A 22864-nucleotide genomic window follows, 5' to 3' on the forward strand; every position below is an offset into this window, starting at 1 on the left:
CCGCTTTGAAATCGCCTCTGAATTTTCATTCTACAGAAATTCCCACGTGCAATATTTCCAAATCATCTGATATGGGTAAAGTATTGCAGCAATGCAAACTTATTATTTGGGACGAGTGCACAATGGCACACAAAATCGCTCGAAGCTCTGGATCAATCTTTGAGAGAGTTGCGAGGGAATTCTAAACCCTTTGGCAGCACATTAATATTGCTTGCGGGAGATTTAAGGCAAACATTGCCTATAATACCTAGATCAACCCCTGCAGACGAAATGAATGCTTCCCTGAAAAATTATAATTTATGGGCACACGTAAAGACATTAAAATTAACTACAAATATGCGTGTCCGATTGCAAAACGATGACTCTGGTCAAACATTTTCAGATCAATTGCTGGCAATTGGAAACGGAAATCTCCCAGTAGACTCAATTTCAGGACGTATACAACTACCTGCTGAATTCTGTAATTAAGTGACGTCCAAAAATGAATTGATTGAAAAAGTATTTCCGAATATTCTAACCAATTGTAAAACTCATAAATGGCTAAGTGAACGAGCGATTCTGGCAGCCCAAAATATAGACGTCCACGAAATCAACAATATTGTTTTGACCAAGATTCGAGACCAGGCAGTCCTTTACAAGTCAGTCGACACAGTTGTGGAACCAAGTGAAGCGGTTAATTATCCATCTGAATTTTTTAAATTCCCTGGATCTCACAGGGTTTCCACCACACGTGCTACAACTAAAAATAGGCGTACCAATAATATTGTTACGAAATATCAACCCACCAAAGCTTTGCAATGGCACGCGACTTGCCGTAAAAAAAACAATGGAAAACGTAATAGAGACAACAATCTTGACAGGGCCTTTTGAGGGTGAGGCTGTTCTTATTCCTCGCATTCCCATGATTCCAACGGATATGCCTTTTTAATTTCAAAGATTGCAATTCCCAATTTGATTAGCAGTTTCAATAACCATCAACAAACCTCAAGGGCAATCATTAGAAAAATGTGGTATAGATCTTAATACAGATTGTTTTTCCCATGGGCAATTGTACTTTGCATGTTCGAGGGTCGGTAAACCTGACAATCTATTTATATGCACCGACAATGGGACAGCGAAGAATGTTGTATATTCGCAAGTTTTACGCAGTCAATTTGTATTGTATCTATCTATCTATCTATCTATATAAAAATGAGTTGTTATTATTATTATTTAAGAATTAACGACGCTTCTTGACTACTAAGGTCCCTGCGTCGGCCCTGCAGTGCATTCCTGCAGCGTGATTCGATCTCTGGGTCCGATATTGACAAGCTAAGGTCAAATCCACTGCACCACCACAGGACAAAAATGAGTTGTATGTATGCATGTTTGTTTGTTTGTAAAAAGAGCGTTTGCATATGACGTCATTATAAGTATATAAGGCTTTGTATATGCAAAGACAATGGGAAAACCAAGAATGTTGTATATTCGCAAGTTTTACGTAGTTAAAAACACACACACACATATATATATATATATATATATATATATATATATATATATATATATATATATATATATATATATATATATATATATATATATATATATATATATATATATATATATATATATATATATATATATATCACAGGTGGGACACAGGGGCACAACTACAATGGCGCGTAACTAAAATGGCGCGTAACGACTTACGCGCGGGGGGGGGCTTGGGGGCAAGCAATATTATTTTGCTGGCAAAGGGTTTCGAATTCCCTCGCAAATCTCTCAAAGATTGATCTCAAAAATAGGCTGATAGAGAAAGAAAGAACAGAAAGCGTGCCGAGGAACTACCAGAGCAACGCGAAACCAGACTTGCTGCTAAAAGAGAAAGTGAAAAAAGAAGGCCTGCCGAGGAACTACCAAAGCAACATGGAACCAGACTTGCTGCTAAAAGAGAAAGTGAAAAAAGAAGGCATGCCGAGGAACTACCAGAGAAACATGAAACCAGACTTGCTGCTAAAAGAGAAAGTGAAAAAAGAAGGCGTGCCGAGGAATCAAAAGAACAGCAAGAAATCAGGCTTGCTGCTGATAGAGAAAGTAAGAAAAGAAAGCGTGCCGAGGAATCAGAGCAACCTGAAAGTTATCGCCTGGTATTCAGGTACAGCCCAGTCGATGATTATAGCTTGAGTAGATGTGTTCAAATCGGGACTATGTCTAAAATTTGTCCCTATTGCAAGGCCTTGAAATTCAATGGTGAAACAATGGGAATGTGTTGCGCCTCAGGAAAAATTAAACTTCCTCTATTGGCTGCACCACCAGAGCCATTGAAGACTTTCCTTAATGTAACTACGTCAGAATCTAACTGTTTTTTATCACAAATCAGAAAATATAACTCATGTTTCCAAATGACGTCGTTTGGAGCCCAAATCGAAAATCCAGATCAATTTATGTCTGCTTTCAAAGTAAAAGGGCAAATTTATCATAGAGCAGGGTCCCTTCTACCATTCTCAGGCGAGAATCATAAATTTTTACAATTGTACTTCATCAGTGATAGAAATTCTGAATTGAATGCACGTTGCGAAATTTCTCCCAACGTTAAAAGGACAATCGTTTCCCAATTGCAACATCTTTTCCACGAAAATAATAATTTAGTGCGTCTGTTCAAAACAGCCATCGATTTGATGCCTACTGATACGCATAAAATTGTTATTTCCGCTGACAAAACGCCTCCTGGCCAACATGTGCGTAGATACAAGGCTCCAACTATCGACGAAGTAGCAATCGTTATGGTCGGTGATCAGTTTTTACCTCGAGATATTATTCTTCATAAGCGAAACGCTCAGTTGGTAAGAATTGCTGAAACTCATCGATGCTACGATGCCCTACAATATCCTATCATTTTTTGGGATGGAGCCGACGGCAATCACTTTAATATTAAATTGATGAATCCAGCCACTAACAAAGAAATGAATAAGAAATGCAGTGCAATGTATTATTATTCCTATAGGCTAATGATTCGGCAGGATGAAGAAAATTATATTTTAAAATAGCGTCAATTGTTTCACCAATACGTCGTTTATATGTATGCAAAAATTGAATCAGAACGTTTGCTGTATATCCGCCTGAATCAGACGAAGCTCCGCTCTGAAAAATACATTCATTTGCGAGATGCAGTTGTAAATGATGGTAATACCACAAACGTTGGAAGATTAACAATTTTACCTTCGTCATGTGCTGGCAGTCCCCGTCACATGCATGAATATGCTCAAGATGCTATTGCGTATGTTCGTCTCTATGGTCGTCCAGATTTATTTATTACATTTACATGTAATCAATCTTGGGACGAGATACAGCAGCTTTTACTTCAAGGACAATCGGCGGTTCATAGACATGACATTACGGCCCGTGTCTTCCGGCAAAAGTTGAAATCACTGATAAACTACATAGTAAAACTTGAAGTGTTTGGGTCAGTGCGATGTTGGATGTACTCAGTGGAATGGCAAAAACAAGGTTTGCCACACGCACATATACTAATCCGGCTACATAAAAAAATTACTTCGAACGAAATTGATGATGTGATTTCGGCTGAAATACCTGATGAAAATGTCGATAAGGGGTTACATGATATTATTGTAAAAAATATGATACATGGACCTTGCGGTGCACTGAACGAAAATTCACCATGCATGGCCAAAGGAAGGTGCACAAAGCAATATCCTCGACTTTTAGTACCCAACACAATTACTGGCAATGAAGGTTACCCACAATATACAAGAAGATCTACTGAAGATGGCGGTAAAACAGCAATAATAAAGAAGCGTAACGGTACCACCATCGAAGTAGATAACCAGTGGGTTGTTCCATATTCCACATTATTATCAAAAACATTTAATGCACACATAAACGTTGAATACTGTAACTCCGTAAAGGCAATCAAATACATATGTAAATACGTCAACAAAGGCAGTGACATGGCAGTTTTTGGCTTGCAGCCCGAAATCAAAGATATCGACGAAATCGTACAATATCAGGCTGGAAGATACATAAGCAGTAATGAAGCTGTTTGGCGAATTCTTTCATTTCCGATACATGAAGGTAGTCCAGCTGTTGTTCACTTAGCGGTACATTTACAGAATGGTCAACGTGTTTATTTCTCGGAAACCAACGTGCAACAAAGAGCCCTGAATCCACCGGATACAAAGTTAACCGCTTTCTTTTCGCTTTGCAACAATGATTCTTTTGCAAAAGAACTGCTGTATACTGAAGTGCCTTCGTATTACACGTGGAATACTAAAAATAAAGTATTTGAACGTCGAGAACAGGGTAAGTCAGTCGACGGCCAACCTACCATCTTCAAAGATACAACGATAGGAAGACTCTACACCGTTCTACCCCAATCAACATGAATGCTTCTTTCTACGCCTGCTTTTGGTGAATGTACCCGGTCCGACATCCTTTGAGTATTTGAGAACTGTAAACGGTACTATACATGACACTTACAACGATAGGAAGACTCTACACTGTTCTACCCCAATCAACATGAATGCTTCTTTCTACGCCTGCTTTTGGTGAATGTACCCGGTCCGACATCCTTTGAGTATTTGAGAACTGTAAACGGTACTATACATGACACTTACCGTAGTGCATGCCAAGCTCTGAATTTATTGGAGAATGACCAACACTGGGATAACTGCATCAATGACGCGTGCGAAACGTCAACTCCAAGTCAAATTCGTGCATTGTTTGGCTTCATTTTAACAACTTGCTCTCCATCAGCTCCTACAGAGCTATAAGAAAAATATAAGTCAAAAATGTCCGAAGATATACTCCATCGAAAACAGTTAGAGACGTCAGATATGACTTTTCATTTTACATCAGAGATTTTTAACTGCACTTTAGTTATTATAGAAGATTTGTGCGTATGTATGGCAAATAAACCTCTTCAGGATTTGGGAATGCCTTCACCTAACCGTATCGCTGCTGTTTCGACATGTGTAGAATTGGATCGTGAACAAAGTTACAGTACGAGTGATCTATTGTCGTATTGTCGACGTAAGTTAACGTCGGAACAAAAAGACATTTATGATACGATAATGCATTGTGTCGATAACAACGTTGGAGAAATTTTCTTTTTGGATGCGCCAGGAGGTACTGGTAAAACGTTTGTGATAAAACTGATTCTGGCATCAATTCGATCAAAAAATGATATAGCGTTAACAATTGCGTCGTCCAGAATAGCCGCAATGTTGCTGCCTGGTGGAAGAACTGCTCATTCCGCTTTGAAATTGCCTCTGAATTTGCATTCTTCAGAAACTCCCACGTGCAATATTTCCAAATCATCTGGGATGGGTAAAGTATTGCAGCAATGCAAACTTATTATTTGGGACGAGTGCACAATGGCACACAAAAAATCGCTCGAGGCACTGGATCAATGCTTGAAAGATTTGCGAGGGAATTTGAAACCTTTTGGCAGCACATTAATATAGCTTGCGGGAGATTTCAGGCAAACATTACCTATAATACCTAGATCAACCCCTGCAGACGAAATGAATGCTTGCCGGAAAAATTCTAATTTATGGGCACACGTAAAAACATTGAAATTAACTACAAATATGCGTGTCCGATTGCAAAACGATGACTCTGGTCGAACATTTTCAGATTAATTACTGGCAATTGGAAACGGAAAGCTCCCAGTAGACTCAATTTCAGGACGTATACAACTACCTGCTGAATTCTGTAATTTAGTGACGTCCAAAAATGAATTGATTGAAAAAGTATTTCCGAATATTCTAAACAATTAAAAAAATAATAAATGGCTAAGTGAAAGAGCGATTCTTGCACCCAAAAATATAGACGTCCACGAAATCAACAATATTGTTTTGACCAAGATTCGAGACCAGGCAGTCCTTTACAAGTCAGTCGACGCAGTTTTGGAGCCAAATGAGGCGGTTAATTATCCATCTGAATTTTTAAATTCCGTGGATCTTTCAGGGTTTCCACCACACGTGCTACAACTAAAAATAGGCGTACCAATAATACTGTTAAGAAATATCAACCCACCAAAGCTTTGCAATGGCACGCGACTTGCCGTAAAAAAAAAACAATGGAAAACGTAATAGAGGCCACAATCTTGACAGGGCCTTTTGAGGGTGAGGCTGTTCTTATTCCTCGCATTCCCACGAATCCAACGGATCTGCCTTTTCAATTTAAAAGATTGCAATTCCCAATTCGATTAGCATTTGCAATCACCATCAACAAAGCTCAAGGTCAATCATTAGAAAAATGTGGTATGGGTCTTAATACTGATTGTTTTTCCCATGGACAATTTTACGTTGCATGTTCGAGGGTCGGTAAACCTGACAATCTATTTATATGCAGCGACAATTGGACAGTGAAGAATGTTGTATATTCGCAAGTTTTACGCAGTTAATTTGTATTGTATCTATCTATCTATCTATCTTTATAAAAACGAGTTGTGTGTATGCATGTTTGTTTGTTTGTAAACCGTAAACGTTTGTTTGTTTGTAAACCCGCGCGCGTAAGTCGTTACGCGCCATATTAGTTACGCGCCATTGTAGTTGTGTCCCTGTGTCCCACTTGTGAATATAGATAGATATATATATATATATATATATATATATATATATATATATATATATATATATATATATATATATATATATATATATGTGTGTTTTTAACTACGTACATATAAATAGATTGTCAGGTTTACCGACTCTTGAACATGCAACATATAATTTCCATGGGAAAAACAATCCGTATTCAGATCTATACCTCATTATTCTAATGATTGCCCTTGAGCTTTGTTGATGGTGATTGCTAATCAAACATTCCCTGTGTCCCCATCGTCATTTATATATCCCCCTGTGCCCCCCGGCGTCCCCGTTGTAGTTGTGTCCCTGTGTCCCAGTCGTCATTTATAGTCGACAAACATGACGTCAGTCGACACACACGTCCCAGTCGTCATTTGTGTCCCGGTGTCCCAGTCTGCAATTTCTCTTTGAGTGTCCCGGTCGTCATTTAAAATTCCCTGTGTCCCGGTCTGTATATACATTCGTTTTTGAATTGGTATATGATGAAATAAATTTTTTATTTTTTTCCTTTTTTTCTTTTCAGTTTTTTTTGGTATTTACCTTTTTTCTAGCTTTTTAGTTTTTTTTTCTTTTTTCTTTTTAGTTTTTTTTGTAGTTTTTACCTTTTTTAGTTTTTTTTTTATCTTTATTTTTTTTTAGTTTTCTTTTTCTCCTTTATTTTTCAGTTTTTTTCCTTTTTTTAGTTTTTTTTTCTTGTTCAGTTTTTAGTTTTTTTATTAGTTTTTAGTTTTTTTTTCTTTTAGTGTTTTTGCTGTTTTTACCCTTTTTTAGTTTTTTTTAGTTTTTTTTTATTTTTTAGCTTAATTTTTTACCTCTTTTTTAGTTTATTTTAGTTCTTTAGCTTTTTTAGTTTTTTTAGTAGTTTTTACCTGTTTTTTAGTTTTATTTTAGTTTTTTTTTTCTTTTTAGTTTTTTTTCTTCTTTTGTATTAATGCTAAAGCCAAGGTTCGAACCTGGAACCTCTTGGACCTAGAACCTGGAACAAAACCCTTTACCAACTCAGCTACTTCGGCTTGAATACATTTACCTTTTTTATTTTTTTATTTTTTTTTTTTAGTTTTCTTTTTCTCCTTTATTTGTCAGTTTTTTTCCTTCTTTTAGTTTTTTTCTTTTTCAGTTTTTAGTTTTTTTAGTTTTTTTATTAGTTTTTAGTTTTTTTCTTTTTAGTTTTTTTGTAGTTTTTACGTTTTTTTTTTACTTTTTTAGTTCTTAGTTTTTTACCCTTTTTTAGTTTTTTTAGTATTTTCTTTTTAGTTTTTTTTTGTAGTTTTTATCTTTTATAGTTTTTTTTCTTCTTTTGTATTAATGCTAAAGCCAAGGTTCGAACCTGGAACCTCTCAGACCTAGAACCTGGAACATAACGCTTTACCAACTGAGCAACTGTATTTGTATTTGTATCCGATTAACGACGCTTCTTGACTACTAAGGTCCCTGTGTCGGCCCTTTAGTGCATTCCTGCAGCATGGTTCGATCTCTGGGTCCCGTATTACCACGCTAAGGTCAAACCCACTGCGCCAACATAGGTAGTTATATAACTGAGCTACTTCGGCTTGAATACATTCGTTTTTGAATTGGTATGTGATGAAATAATTCAGACGTCATATATATATATATATATATATATATATATATATATATATATATATATATATATATATATATATATATATATATATATATATATAATTATTTATATATATATATATATTTTTATATATATATTTATATATATATATATATTTATATATATATATAGTATAAATATATAATATATATATATATATATATATATATATATATATATATATATATATATATATATATATATATATATATATATATATATATATATATATATTATACTAGCTGTTGGAGTGGCGCTTCGCCCCCCCCCCCGCGTGCCTAAGTCGTTACGTGCCATATTAGTTACGCGCCATTGTAATTGTGTCCCTGTGTCCCACCTGTGAATATAGATAGATATTTATATGTTTTTAATTACGTAAAACTTCCGAATGGTGATTGCTAATCGAACATTCCCTGTGTCCCCATCGTCATTTATATATCCCCCCTGTGCCCCCGTTGTAGTTGTGTCCCTGTTCCCGGTCGTCATTTATATTTTCTGTGTCCCGGTCGTCATTTGTGTCCCGGTGTCCCAGTCAGTAATTTCTCTTTGAGTGTCACAGTCGTCATTTATATTCCCTGTGTCCATTTATATTCCCTGTGTCCCGGTCGAAGCCTTATATACCTTGCGAATGCCTTATATATCTTGCGAATATACAACATTCTTCGCTGTCCCATTGTCTGTGCATATAAATAGATTGTCAGGTTTACCGACCCTTGAACATGCAACATATAATTGTCCATGGGAAAAAAAAATCCGTATTCAGATATATACCTCGTTATTCTAATGATTGCCCTTGAACATTCCCTGTGTCCCGGTCGTCATTTATATATCCCCATTGTGCCCCCCCCCCGGTGTCCCCGTTTTAGTTGTGTCCCTGTGTTCCGGTCGTTATTTATATTCCCTGTGTCCCGGTCGTTATTTGTGTCCCGGTGTTCCAGTCTGTAATTTTTCTTTGAGTGTCCCGGTCGTCATTTATATCCCCTGTCTCCCGGTGTCCCGGTCTTCATTTGTGTCCCGTTGTCCCGATCTGTAATTTCGTCAGTCGACAAACATGACGTCAGTCGACAAACAACTTCATGACAGAATAATACTCAATCCTCATAATGACGTCAGTCGACAAACATGACGTCAGTCGACACACAAACATGACGTCAGTAGACAGACGCACAGACAAACAACTTATTTTTATATATATAGATAGATAGATAGATATAAAAATAAGTTGTTTGTCTGTTAGACTATCTTCTATATAAATAAAAATAAGTTGTATGTATTTTTGTGTTGAGGGTTTGCATATGACGTTTGAAAAATAAAGAAGAAAAATAAAACTGAAAAAAGATAAAAACTAAAAAAAAAACTAAAAATGCTAAAAAACAAAAAAAGAAAACCTAAAAAGAAAAAAACTAAAAAAAGAAAAAAAAATTAAAAAAGGTAAAAAACTAAAACGAAAAAAAAGCTAAAAAAAACTAAAAAAACCTACAAAACTAAAAAAAAACAAAAAAAGAAAAAAAAAGAAAAAACTTAAAAAAGAAAATCTAAAAAAAGAGAAAAACTAAAAAAAGAAAAAAAAGAAAGAAAAAACTAAAAAAGAAAAACACTAAAAAAAAGAAAAACTAAAAAAGAAAAAAAGCTAAAAAAAAGAAAAAAATAAAAAAAATAAAAAGGTAAAAAACTAAAAAGGAAAAAAGTTAAAAAAAGCTACAAAAAAAGAAAAACTAAAAATGAAAAAAAGAAAAAAGCTAAAAAACTAAAAAAAGAGAAAAAACTTAAAAACAAAAAAATTAAAAAAAAGAAAACTAAAAAAAAAAAAACCTAAAAAGAAAAAAAAGGAAAAAATTTAAAAAGGTAAAAAACTAAATAGAAAAAAAGCTAAAAAATAAAATAAAAAAGCTACATAACTAAAAAAAGAAAAAACTAAAAAAGAAAAAAAATTAAAGCATGTTTGTTTTTTGTATGTTTGAGGGTTTGCATATGACGTCTGAAAAATAAAGAGGAAAATGAAAGAAATATCTAAAAATGAAAAAAAAACTAAAAAAAGAAAAACTAAAAAAGAGAAAACTAAAAAAAAAATAAAAAATAGAAGAAAAACTAAAAAAGAAAAAATTAAAAAAAACCTAAAAAAGAAAAAAAAACTAAAAAAAAAGAAAAAACCTAAAAACAAAAAAAAACAAAAAAAGAAAAAAAGAAAAAAGGTAAAAAACTAAAAGGAAAAAAGCTACAAAACTAAAAAAAACAAAAAAATTAAAAAAAAAGAAAAAAATAAAAAACAAGAAAAACTAAAAAAAAAGAAAAAACGAAAAAAGAAAAAAACAAAAAAGAAGAAGAAAAAACTAAAAAGAAAACAAATTAATAAAAGAAGAAACTAAAAAAAAGAAAAACTAAAACAGAAAAACTAAGAAAAGAAAAAACTAATAAAGAAAAAACTAAAAAAGAAACTATATATAGATATATAAAAATAAGTTGTATGTATGCATATTTGTTTGTTTGTGGGTTTGCGTATGACGTCATTATAAGTATATAAGGGTTTGTATATGGCGTCATTTTAAGATGACGCTACAGACCGGGATACCGAGACACAAATGACGACAGGGACACAGGGAATATAAATGAAGACCGGGACACTCAAAGAGAAACTACAGACCGGGACACAAATGACGACTGGGACACAGGGAATATAAATGACGACCAGGACATTCAAAGAGAAATTATAGACTGGGACACCAGGACACAAATGATGACCGGAACACAGGGAATATAAATGATGACTGGGACACAGGGACAACTACAACGGGGACGCTGGGGGCACAGGGGGGATATATAAATGACGACGGGGACACAGGGAATGTTCGATTAGCAATCACCATCAACAAAGCTCAAGGGCAATCATTAGAAAAATGCAGTATAGATCTGAATACGGATTGTTTTTCCCATGGACAATTATATGTTGCATGTTCAAGAGTCGGTAAATCTGACAATCTATTTATATGCACAGACAATGGGACAGCAAAGAATGTTGTATATTCGCAAGTTTTACGTAGTTAAAAACATATATATATATATATATATCTATATTCACAGATGGGACATTGGGACACAACTACAATGGCGCGTAACTAATATGGCGCGTAACGACTTACGCGCGCAGGGGGCTTGGGAAGGGGGGGTGCGAAGCGCCCCCACCATCTAGGTGTTGATGTGGTGTGAAGTGCCACACCAACAGCTAGTATATATATATATATATATATATATATATATATATATATATATATATATATATATATATATATATATATATATATATATATATATATATATATATAACTATGTAAACAAATACTATATAATATATATAATATACAATTACTCACATTTACAGTTTGCAGCTACCTTCATCAAACCACGAAAGTAACTGGCAACACGAAAATACAAACAATGGGCAATTTTCATAATTTATAGGCCTTGCAGGTATATGAATGGTGTCCCCCCCCCCTAAACACCTCACTCTTCACTCTAAATTGTTCCTGACTACTTAATGTACATATACTAATATTACTTAATGTAATTACAGTTAGTGTTATTAATGCTGCGTGTAAAAATTATGGACAATTTTTACAACTTATAGCCCTTTCTAGTATATGAAGGGCATTGCCCCCTCCTAAACAACTCACTCTTCAGGCTAAATTATTATTTATTAGTTAAAGTATCTTCTTAATGGTCTAATTAACTGACCCTTGCGTCTTAGGAGTCGTTATTAATGAATTGGGATAAAATCCAAACATTAGCTTAAAGAGTGTAATTATGAGGAGCGGAAATTACTCCGTATGTGAAGGGTTGCCCTCTCCTCAATACCTTGCTCTTTACGCTATAGCTGCATTGAAGAGGAGGAAACCCTTCATATACGGAATAATTTCTCTTCGGTTTGAGTTTTAATGTTGCTTCTACTCTCATTTGAAAAATCTTGTTCTATTTATTGAATTTCTTATCTTTTTCAAATAATACCGGTAAATCCGCCTCACTCTCTATGAAATATATCTCCCTCCCATCACAGGAATCACCTCCCTAGGAATTTGAACCAGCGTATAGTGTACCCCCACCGTCAAATTAATTTGAGACAGTTCCTTCCTCGCTGAAAATCCCCCCTCCCAAGTAAAATGTCTTGTAGACGATTCAGAAAGAAAATTTTACTTAGTATACTTTCATTTGTAAAAAGACTTTAATTTCTAATCGGTTTCTCTATCACTCTGGAGAATACCACCAGCAAAAATCCCCCCCCCCCTCCAAACACTGGCAAAACATGCAAAAACATTTTTGCATTTCCTCATCTCTGGAAAATCAAACTCAGTCACTCTATAATCTATACACTTTTAACCCTCCATAGATGTTCAATGTATTAGTGATGATAACTATATTACTACTCATTTGTAAAAAGACTTTAATTTTTAATCGTTTCTCAATCATTCTGGAGATACCCCCTTCCGTTGAAATTTTTCCGAAAACCAAAACACGCGTAAAATAACACCCGGATGATTCCCCCTAAACATCTCCACGTGCAAAATTGAGTTGGCAAAGAGAATGTAAGACAATTAAAAAGAATTTCGTATAGGAATTTTGTCAGTTTCCCCAGTGAAAATGTTCCCTGGAAAATTTACTCCTTGGAAACTTCCCTCTCCAAGGAAAATTATCCACGTTGAAAATACGACCAGCAGAAAATCCCCCCCCCACCTGAAAAATGTATGCATACTTCTCAATAACAAATACTATGTGTAAACAAGGGGCAAATTTTGTAACTTAAAGAACTTTCCCCAGGGGCTGTCGGGGTCATGATATCTCCAAAGGCATAATTATTCGGCCTTTAAACCATGCTGAACGAAATGGCTATCTCAAAATTTTGATCTTACGATTTTGAAAAAAATGGCCGGGGAAGGGGGCCTGTTTGCCCTCCAATTTTTTCGGTCACTTAAAAAGGCCCCTAGAACTTTTAATTTATGTTTGAATGAGCTTTCTCTCGCAATATTCTAGTACCACTGGGTCGGTGCGATCACCCCTGGAAAAAAAAAAACAGAAAAACAACGAAATAAACACGCAACTATGATCTTTCTTCTGGCAAAAAAAAATGCATAATTCCACTTTTTTGCCAATAGGAGCTTGAAATCTCTACAGTAGGGTTCTCTGATACGCTGGATATAATCGTGTAATTTTCATTAAGATTCTATGACTGTTATGGCGTGTTCCTTTTTTTCCAAAATAAGGCAAATCTTCTCAGGCTCGTAACCTTTGATGGGTAAGACTAAACTTAATGCAACTTATATATTTAAAACCAGCAGTGAAAACCCGATTCATGTGATATATCTATTGGTATCAAGATTCCGTTTTTTTGGAGTTTCGGTTGCTATCGATCCGGGTCACTTCTTACATGCAGTTTGTTACTGTGAATTGTTTGACTAAAAATCTCAGTTTAAGTAATCTGAAAGGCAATCAGACAGTTCGTGGTAACGAACTGTAAGTAAAGACCGGATCGGTCCAATAGGAAACAAAACTCTAAACGATGGAATTTAATAACAATTAATACATTCAAAATACATTGTTATCCTGATTCCAAATGTATGAAATTCATTCTGTTTAATATTACCCTTCAGAAGTTAAAAGCCTAAGAAAATTTGCCTTTTCAAAAATTTTCAAAAAAGGGGGGAGAACCACCAAAGAGTGAAACAATCTTAATAAAATTCACACGCCAAATTCAGTAGAGGTTTCAAGCTCCTATCTACAAAAATGTAGAATTTTCTATTTTTCGTCAGAAGAAAGATAACGGATATGTGTTTTTCTTCCAAGGGTGATGAAATCGAACTAATGATCCTAGAAATTTGGGACAAGGCTTATTTGAACGAAAGTCAGAAGTTTTACTGCCCTTTTTAAGTGACCGAAAAGATTGCAGGGAAACGAGTGCCCCTTCACTCCCATTTTTTCTAGAGACATTCGATAAAAAATTTAAATAGCCAATTGATTCAGCACAGTTGAAAAGTCCAATAGCTACACCATTGGGGATAATATGACAACTCACAGCCCCTGAGAAAGGGCGGTAGCTAATGCAATTTTCCCATTCGCAGCTTAAAGTAATTTTTACTGGAAAATAAACGGAAATTTCATCTATTTGGTGGGGGGGGAGGTACTTACACGGAGCAAATTTTCTGTTGGCAGTAAAGCTTCTGGGGCAAACTTTCCAGAGATAATTTTCCATGAAAGAGGGATCTGTAGCATAATTAGAAAACCAATAATAAATAATAATAAAAAAAAAATTCCGTAAGGAGAATTTTCAAGGGGAAATTGTCGGTAAAATTTTTTGATTCTATAATAATTTCCCATGCCAAATATACCGCGAGAGGAGTTCTCGTGGGTAAGGAAATTTTGTAGGAACTTTTCCACTGAAAGGGTTAGCGGTTTTTCGAATAGATTTTAAAAACGATCAGAAAAAAAAAAAAAAACAAAAAAAAAACATTGAGCTCGCAAGCTCTTTTGCCGATTTGGGCTCTCAAAAGAAGTAGCTTTTTCGACTGAAAGTAAGGAACACCATTAAAACTTAGAACGAACAAAAATCATCCCGTGAATGGGTTACTCCCCTCTCGTCAATCCCTTACTCGTTACGCTAATGTTTTTTAGGTCTTTGAAAATGCATCTTATTCTTATTCAACGGCCCTTGTGTTTGGGAAGTTGATCTTTAAGAGTTTTGACAAAAAGTCAAGCTTAAGCTTAATGAGCGAGAGAATGAGGAAGGGAAGCTCCCCTCACATAGGAACTAATTTTGTTTGTTACAACTTTTAATGTTCCTCGTTACTTTCAGTTGAAAAAAAATATTATTTTCTATTTAATCGTAAAAAAACGCTTGTATTTGCCTATTGGCTATTTCTATTTAAGTCGAACTGATACTTTTAGCAAAGCTTTAGTCAAAGTAACATTAAGAGTAGGGGGGACTTTGGGTTTTCAGCCCTCGTATTATACAAGATAATTGTAATTCTTTTTATGTTTTAACATTGGTCTTAACATTCACTGGGCTTTTCATTTTATGTAAGCACTTACTATAGATGCTTGTTGGTATTTACTTGCTGTCACTACTAACGATTCGAAGGGTTAACTAAACGTTAATATCTAAGACAGAATAGAATACACAGTCAAAATAAAAGTTATCCTACGAAAATGAATTGCATGGATGTAAAGAAGGATGTAAAAAATTGCATGGATGTAAAGTTAAACTAGCTTATACAAAGTGAGCTTTAAAGCCAAAATAGGCCAAAAACCAAAAGTTTCCAGGATAAAGAAAGTACTCATTCAAAGTTTTTCTGGGGAGAATTTTGTATTGAAATTTTTTTTTGGAAATTCAGTGGGTAAATGAAGAATGTGGCTTCATTTCGTATATAAGGTGTAAAATTGTATCGAATGTTCTTTGAGCTACAAAGGCTGGATATTTTACATCTCAGTGATTAATGGGTTTAACTACCTACATTAAAGTGAATAGGGATCTAAAATTTTGATCCTTGTAGTTTAGTTAACGGATAAGTATCAAATAAGCCGTTTGTTTTTGGCACAATTTGTTTTAGAACCTAACCAACATTACAAGAAATAACTATGCGATTATGAATGTGCTTACCAAGTGCATTCAGCCAAGACAAACTTGTGTGTTAAACTAAGAATAAACGTGAAACTGCGTCGTTTTATACAAGTCTCTTAAACGATTATGGTTTTTCCGAAGGAAATGACCCGTACCAATGAGTTCTCTAAGCGGAATTTCTAAGATGGCAACAAAAGACAAGCTTTTCAAATATTTAACTTCTAAGAACTGTAAAGCTATTCTTAGAAAGTAGTCTTAGCTTTGGTTCAAATGTTGTAATAGAACAAAGAATAAAGAATAGACTTAAAAATGTATAGGATGTAAATGCCAAAATGTTATTATATATGAAAAATATAATATATATATAATATATATATATATATATATATATATATATATATATATATATATATATATATATATATATATATATATATAATTACGTAAAAGTAAAATATATAATCTGTCCAACAACTATATATATCAATCTCTAAATTTCAGAAGCCATGCTGCCAGGCGATGTAGTATCAAATCCCTAAGTGGGTATGCGGTCCAGTGGCGTAATTTCACGAAAATCCTGGTGGTGGGGTCGGGGGGTAGGGTTGGGGTGTAAATTTGAGCCAATTTCCCCAATTCAAGTAAAATGACAGTAAAAACTTAAAAATAAGCCATTTGGTACCATAAAGGTACTATTTAGTGCTATAAAAGTACTAACAAACTGATCTATTGCTGTTGAAGCTTTATCTTAGTTTATCTTAAGTTTTATCTTAGTTTCGACAAGTTTTTGAAGAAACTAAATTTCAGCTGGGAGAAAGGAGGCAAACTGGGGTCAGGGGGCAAACAAAGGTGTGTGAAGGGCAGTTGCACCCTGCCCCATTGCAAATTACGCCCCTAATGCGGTATGTAAAACATGAATGATTATAATTACTAACGTTATAATTACTATAATTATAACGTTATAATAACTTTAATGTTATATACCTTACTATAACGTTATAATAACGATATAATTACTAACGTTTATAAAATATGGTGCTCCGGCTAAGCCAAATATTGCTCTAGGCTATCAGAATTTTTTTTTTTTTTTATTGACTTTTTTCGACATTATGAGGCAACTTTGGATGAAAAATCAGCAAAATAAAATTCAAATCCACAAAATTAGCTGACATTTTTATAGGTTAGAGCAAAACAAAATATCAGCTAAAAAAAATCAGCTCAGATATAAAATCTCTGGATTTTTTTTTTTCACCTAACTCTGAAACCTTAGAGCAATAAGATGAAACTTTAAGGAAATGTTGAGAGGGATGCCGAATAGAATGATGAACTTGTATCTGAAGAATATTAGCAATATCTAATTTGAAACGTTTTAGGCTTGCTGAGGGGATGTTGAAGTGGGACTGGAAGGCAACCAGCCACCGTCCACTCTTATTGTCTTTTTTAGGCACTCCTTCTTCTCAGCACTGTCTGGTACTATTAATTTTCTAAGGCTTTGATATCCTTAAATATTTAACAAAACTTGTTCGGAAAGTGGTTAGCTGTCCTATGAAGGTTTGTTCAGGAAGTTAAATATTTTGAATGAAATTGCCTCTACAGACATACATAACACCTCTGAAGCAACTCTGTATATTTTATGCAGCAATTCCTTTTGTATATTCCATTTTCTTCTTACATATGCACATGCTAGCTTAATAATATATATGTGCCTCAACCTATTGTCAAAGTTAGTTTGTGTATGAAATGCAATGCTTACATTCTAAAGGAACCTTTTGCAAAATATAAAACACAAAAAGAAAAATGTGAGAAAAATTATGTTTAGTTCCTAGACTACCAGACAAATGGCTAGACCAGCAGTTAAAGTTTTCATATCTATGAAAATCCATGCTTTTATTGTGTCTGAAATCTGACAGCCCATTCAAAATTACAAAGCACCTGAAAATAAAGTAAGAAAAGGGGTGTTTGTTTACCCCCCTCCCCCCCCCAATAAATCAGAATTCTATGGTACTGTTGGTTAAAATCTGAGACAGATGACACTATTTCTTATACACACTATACAAGCACACGTGCAATGACAGTGCGCAAGTGCTCGGGATCAAAACCTGGTATACCGGGGGCTATATTTTTAAGAAAAATTGATAATTGTGGCCAGTGCTGCGACCCCTAGTGATTTATGGTGATTTTATATATTGCCTACAAAAAAAACTAAATCAGCACATAAATCACTAGACTATTGAAGAAAATCACCAAATCAGCCAAAAAAAAAACCCAAAATCTAGTAAATGTTTTACCAGATGGCAACCCTGGGTCTGGGCCATGCTCACCACTCTGAGTTTGCACAGACATCCCAACGTAAGTTTGAAAAAAGCTAAAATAATACCTACTTAAAGTACTACCTGTGTATTTTATTTCCCTGATTTTGTTCTTCAAGATACTATATTGTATCCTGAGGCCTCTACCATTAATTACGTTTACTCCAAGTCCTCTCATGGAATATTTCCTGACAGGGGCTTCGCGTAGCGACTAAATGAAAAGAAATGACTACTTTTTCAAATAGCAGTTAACATTAAAACTCAAATGTACAGAAGTTATCCTAGATAATAGGGGGGTCTCACCATTTCAGCCCCCCGTAATACCAATTCTGGAGCGTATCCTCAGTAATACTTTTTCGGACCTTCTAATATGATGGTGTGATTTTCATCAGTATCTAACCCTTAGGGGGTAGGGGAGTTGCGTCTAGTGTTACGTTCATCAAATTTTAGACAATTTTAAGGAATTTTAAGTCTAATAAGTTTTTTTTGTTTGGAATCGCCACTAAAAATAAATGATTTTAACATGATAACATGTGCTATCACCAACACTTATTTCTTAGGGTTCTTGCTACTATTGAGACCGATCCCCCCTTTACCTTCAGCTTATAAATACATATTTTAATTTTTCATGTAAATTCCTTCCAATTAGACGAAATATCACAAGGGTGAAAATTAAATTTCATAGTCGTGATTTTTATTTTGAATAATTTATTATCGCCAAGGATAATTTTCTTAATTCTTTCACAAAAGACGATTTAATAAGTCATTCGCGAAACAACCAAGAAGGATATCCGTGATTGTAGTAAATTATTTTGAACTAAAATTAGACTGCGAGATTTTTTACTTCTTTGCAATATTTGGGAGACTCCATTTTCAACTTAAAATTACTACTACCACTATTTACAACTCACTCTAGCATCAAGCTACCTTAAGGCAACAAAACTCCACACTGCACCTGTCTATTCAAAGATTTTCGGTACTTGCTAATGAAACGAAACACTTACGCTTCAAGTACTACGCTTAGGTAAGATCTCAGAAAACCGGTTTCATACCAACAAAGACAACTGACATGTGATAGATTGCATTGGACTTGTACAATTTGTGCTATAAATTTGCATAATAGATGGAGGGGGCTTGGGTTAGACTAGGCTATGTTAAGTTAGGTCAGGGGTGCTGCCCAAATACTTTACCCTCTCCCCTATAATGTACAAATATATAGCCCAAATTATATTATTATATAAACTAAAAGTTATATGAAGCTTGTATTTCATTAGGATTAAAACAACTTCACTTCTTGGGTGTGTTTCGTTTAACTAACAAATACCGCAATTTTTCTTTCATACTCATATACAATCTTTCGTATCTTTCATATGCAATATTCCCACCCTGTTTAGAAAAAGGTTTATTAAAGCTGTTAGGATCCTCGTACGTCACTCTTGGTAGAAGCTGTCCGAATGCTGCGTCTGATGTGATGTTGGGCTGAGGTGTTTCTTTCCATCCTTATACATTCTTCGGACATAGCTAAAACGGAAACCGGAATTTTGAAACCGGAAAAAGAGATATAGAAACCAAGGACCATAAACCACTTTGGCACACATGGGGTAATAATTAAAGGAAGGGTAGAGGAGTAAGAATAATTTTAATAAAGGTAAGAAAAGGAGGTGTATGCTAAATTTTGAGGAAAGTGTTTCGAAGATTTCCCGAGAGAGGGAGGGGGCATAGCTCAAAAAAGAATAATCAGCTGTCAAGTAGCTTTATCTTTTCTGAAAAACTTCAGCTTATTTCTAGTCTCCCAATGGCCCATCTGTTACCCTTGACCATACCTGTAAAAATAATTTTTGTACGAGATTTATATATCAGAAGCTAAAATTTAAGATCCAAATTTGTAGATTACCTGGGACCAAGAGGATTCTCTCTTTCGTGCAAAGATATTTAACAGGTTCGTTCGAGGCTTGGACGAAACTATTGTATAAGTTTTTATTTTGAAGACTCTAAGCAATATAATATTGCTTATTAGCTTCTCATTAGCTTATGCGCTTCTAAAAATATATACTAATTACAATGACGAAGAAACAGGAAATAGACAAACAAAAGATCGCATTTTATGTTTGGTGTTTTCTATTATGGAATGTATATTGGCACAAGTTTCTTTCCTTGGAAAAAACCGCGGTCACATCCGAAAAGAATAAATATATAATAAACGTAATCTTGTGTTTTTCTCAGTTTGGTATCAGGTTAGTCTCAGTGACGGTTAAGGTAACTATTTCAATTTATTTTAGCATAATATATCAAGGGTCCTGATATAAACTGAAAGAGGTGGATACTCGCAGAGGTGGATGCTTGCAGAGCTGTGTTTGATACTTTTCAGGTCAAAACTATACCTGCTAAATTTTAGAAATAATTAATTTATTGGCAAGCTCTGACACAAAATCTTTTATAATATTAAATAGTCGATAAAGAATTGCTCTGTTTACTATAGGAGCACCCAATATTAACTGCGATAAAAAATCCCCATTTTAGTCCCATTCTATCGTTGAATCGATAGCAATGTAATTTGATCAACAAAAGGTACATAAAAGCTTTTCCTTTCTTGGGAAATCTTACATACTTACTTGTGTCCCCGACATCCTCATGGGTCCCGTTGGTACCATCCCCTTCGCACGTTCATTCATCAGTTTTATATGTGATGCCTGGTCGTCAGCTTCTTCGAGAAGGCATAGGAGGTTACCTCCGAAGTTGTCTTCCCATCTATTCCTAGGTATTCCAGATGGGCGTCTACTCTGGATCTTTCCTTCAAAAGTAACATTTGGCAGGCATGATTTTTCCATTCGGTGCATGTGACCCATCCACTTGAGTTGTTGTAATCGCACTTTATATGGAATTGTATTTTCCCGCTTAAGTTGCCTTCGAAGGTCTTCCTTGCAAGTTCCGTCTAGATACGTCACACCAGCTACGCTACTGCTACTACTACTGCTACTACTACTACTACTACTACTACTACTACTACTACTGCTACTACTAATAGCTCACCGCATTACCAAGACGCCTGAGGCCAATACAGCTACGGACTCTCCTCTTCCATCCCAATTTTTTCAAAGCCTATACGGTGGAGATATTTCGTCTCGAAGGCCGAGAACATCCTTTTTATGTACACGTTTTGTGTTGTATCTAACTTTTATGTTCTTTGACTTATTCGCACGCCGCAGCTATCTGATATAGGCTCAAGTTTGGAGGCTTAGGCCTGTAGACTGAACTCAGTTTCTTCTAGCTTCTTGTGGTCGTCGGCATAAGTTGTATGCTGTTAATGTTGTATCGCCAACAATTTTCCCAGAAGCCTCTCAGGACTCTGGGTTTTGTTGGTGCATTAGCAAGATATTTGCCTCAACCAATTAGATTTCGATCCTAGGAAAGAAGAGGTTCATAAGTTTACTGCGGTATCATAAGTATTACTGTCACCTTTTCGGACGGGGCTCACCCTCCCCAACATTTGAACTAACTCTTAATTTTTCACTTTTTTATTCAATGTTCTTTTATTTTTCAGGTAAAACAACCCATGGCCTTTTATGCCTTTAATATTTAATTGATAGTTAAGACTGAAGGCACTCCGTTCTATTAGGTTTGTCTGTGTAGGAAAAACCACAGTTTTGCATTAATTTTTTGTGTGTGCAAAACGGTTAAATATTACGAACAAAAGGCTGATAATCAATTAAAATCTATAACTGAAAGCTTTAAACAGCCTGAGGAAACCTGACCTGGTAATCTAGTCAATTGAAACTGAACTTTTTTTCTTTTCAGAAAATGAGGGCTATATTATTCATCCTGCCTTTGTTTATTTTTTGCAACCACTTTATCCAAGAAGCTGGAGCCATAAGTTGTGGCATTGGAAGACCAGCCTGCGTTGTTTCATGCCAGGTACAAAATTGTGCCACAGGCTACTGTGGCTCAGACAAGATTTGTCGGTGCTCAAGATGTGGCACCGGAACTCCAAAATACACAAGCATTCCCGGTAAAGGGAACAAAAAGCCAACCAAGAAACCAACGACCAAAAGACCCACCAGAAAACCAACTTCTAGGAGACCAATGAAAAGACCAGGAAAAGGGTAAAACTACCAATCGTTCAAAAATATACCTGCTTTTGCATTTTGGAAAGAAATAAACAAATAATCTTGCATAAGTTCATTTACTAGCTTTAGTTATTTAGATGCATAGGTATGAGAATTTTAAATAAAAGACTGGCAAAATAAATATGTGTGACCAAGGGCATCCATTAGAAAATTCCCTATCTTAAAATGCCAAAAGTATACAAAACGATTAAAAATGAATAAATTGGGATTTTTGAAGTTCTTATGAAAAAAAACTATCTTCAAGCCTTAGTTAAATACCCACTCCTTGTTTCCTCCAGACATCTATCCTTCTGTTTCACATTTCCTTTGAGCGATAGCTCTCAAATGCATTAGCCTATAATATTTCACTAAAGCTGATGCCAAATCCCCGTTTATGGGGTTAAATTTAAAAAACACATGTTTTTTAGCTGAAAGGAAGGAGCAACATTAAAACTTAAAACAAACAGAAATTATTTCGTATATGAAAGGGGCTGTCTCCTCCTCAACGCCCTGCTCTTTACGCTAAAGTTTTTATTGTTTTAAAAAGTAGAGTTGCGAGAAAAAGTCAAACTTTAGCGTAAAGAGCGGAGCGTTAAGAAGGGAACAGCCCCTTTCATATACGGAATAATTTCTGTTTT

General features: G+C 34.9%; 2 long non-coding RNA genes across 2 annotated transcripts in view; one reads left to right on the plus strand and one right to left on the minus strand.

Annotated features, from left to right (window-relative positions):
- Positions 1 to 16010, minus strand: part of LOC136032502 (uncharacterized) — a 30138-nt gene extending 14128 nt beyond the window's left edge. Inside the window, exon 1 of the long non-coding RNA XR_010618724.1 lies at positions 15857 to 16010. This is a non-coding gene — a long non-coding RNA (uncharacterized LOC136032502). The remainder of the gene's footprint in view (positions 1 to 15856) is intronic.
- A 4282-nt stretch (positions 16011 to 20292) lies between these two features.
- Positions 20293 to 22297, plus strand: LOC136032503 (uncharacterized). Its single transcript, XR_010618725.1, has 2 exons — positions 20293 to 20379; positions 21919 to 22297. It is a non-coding gene; the product is annotated as an uncharacterized LOC136032503 (long non-coding RNA).
- The last annotated feature ends 567 nt before the right edge of the window (positions 22298 to 22864 follow it).

This window comes from Artemia franciscana, chromosome 10 (genome assembly GCF_032884065.1).
Source record: "Artemia franciscana chromosome 10, ASM3288406v1, whole genome shotgun sequence".
Lineage (NCBI taxonomy): Eukaryota > Metazoa > Arthropoda > Branchiopoda > Anostraca > Artemiidae > Artemia > Artemia franciscana.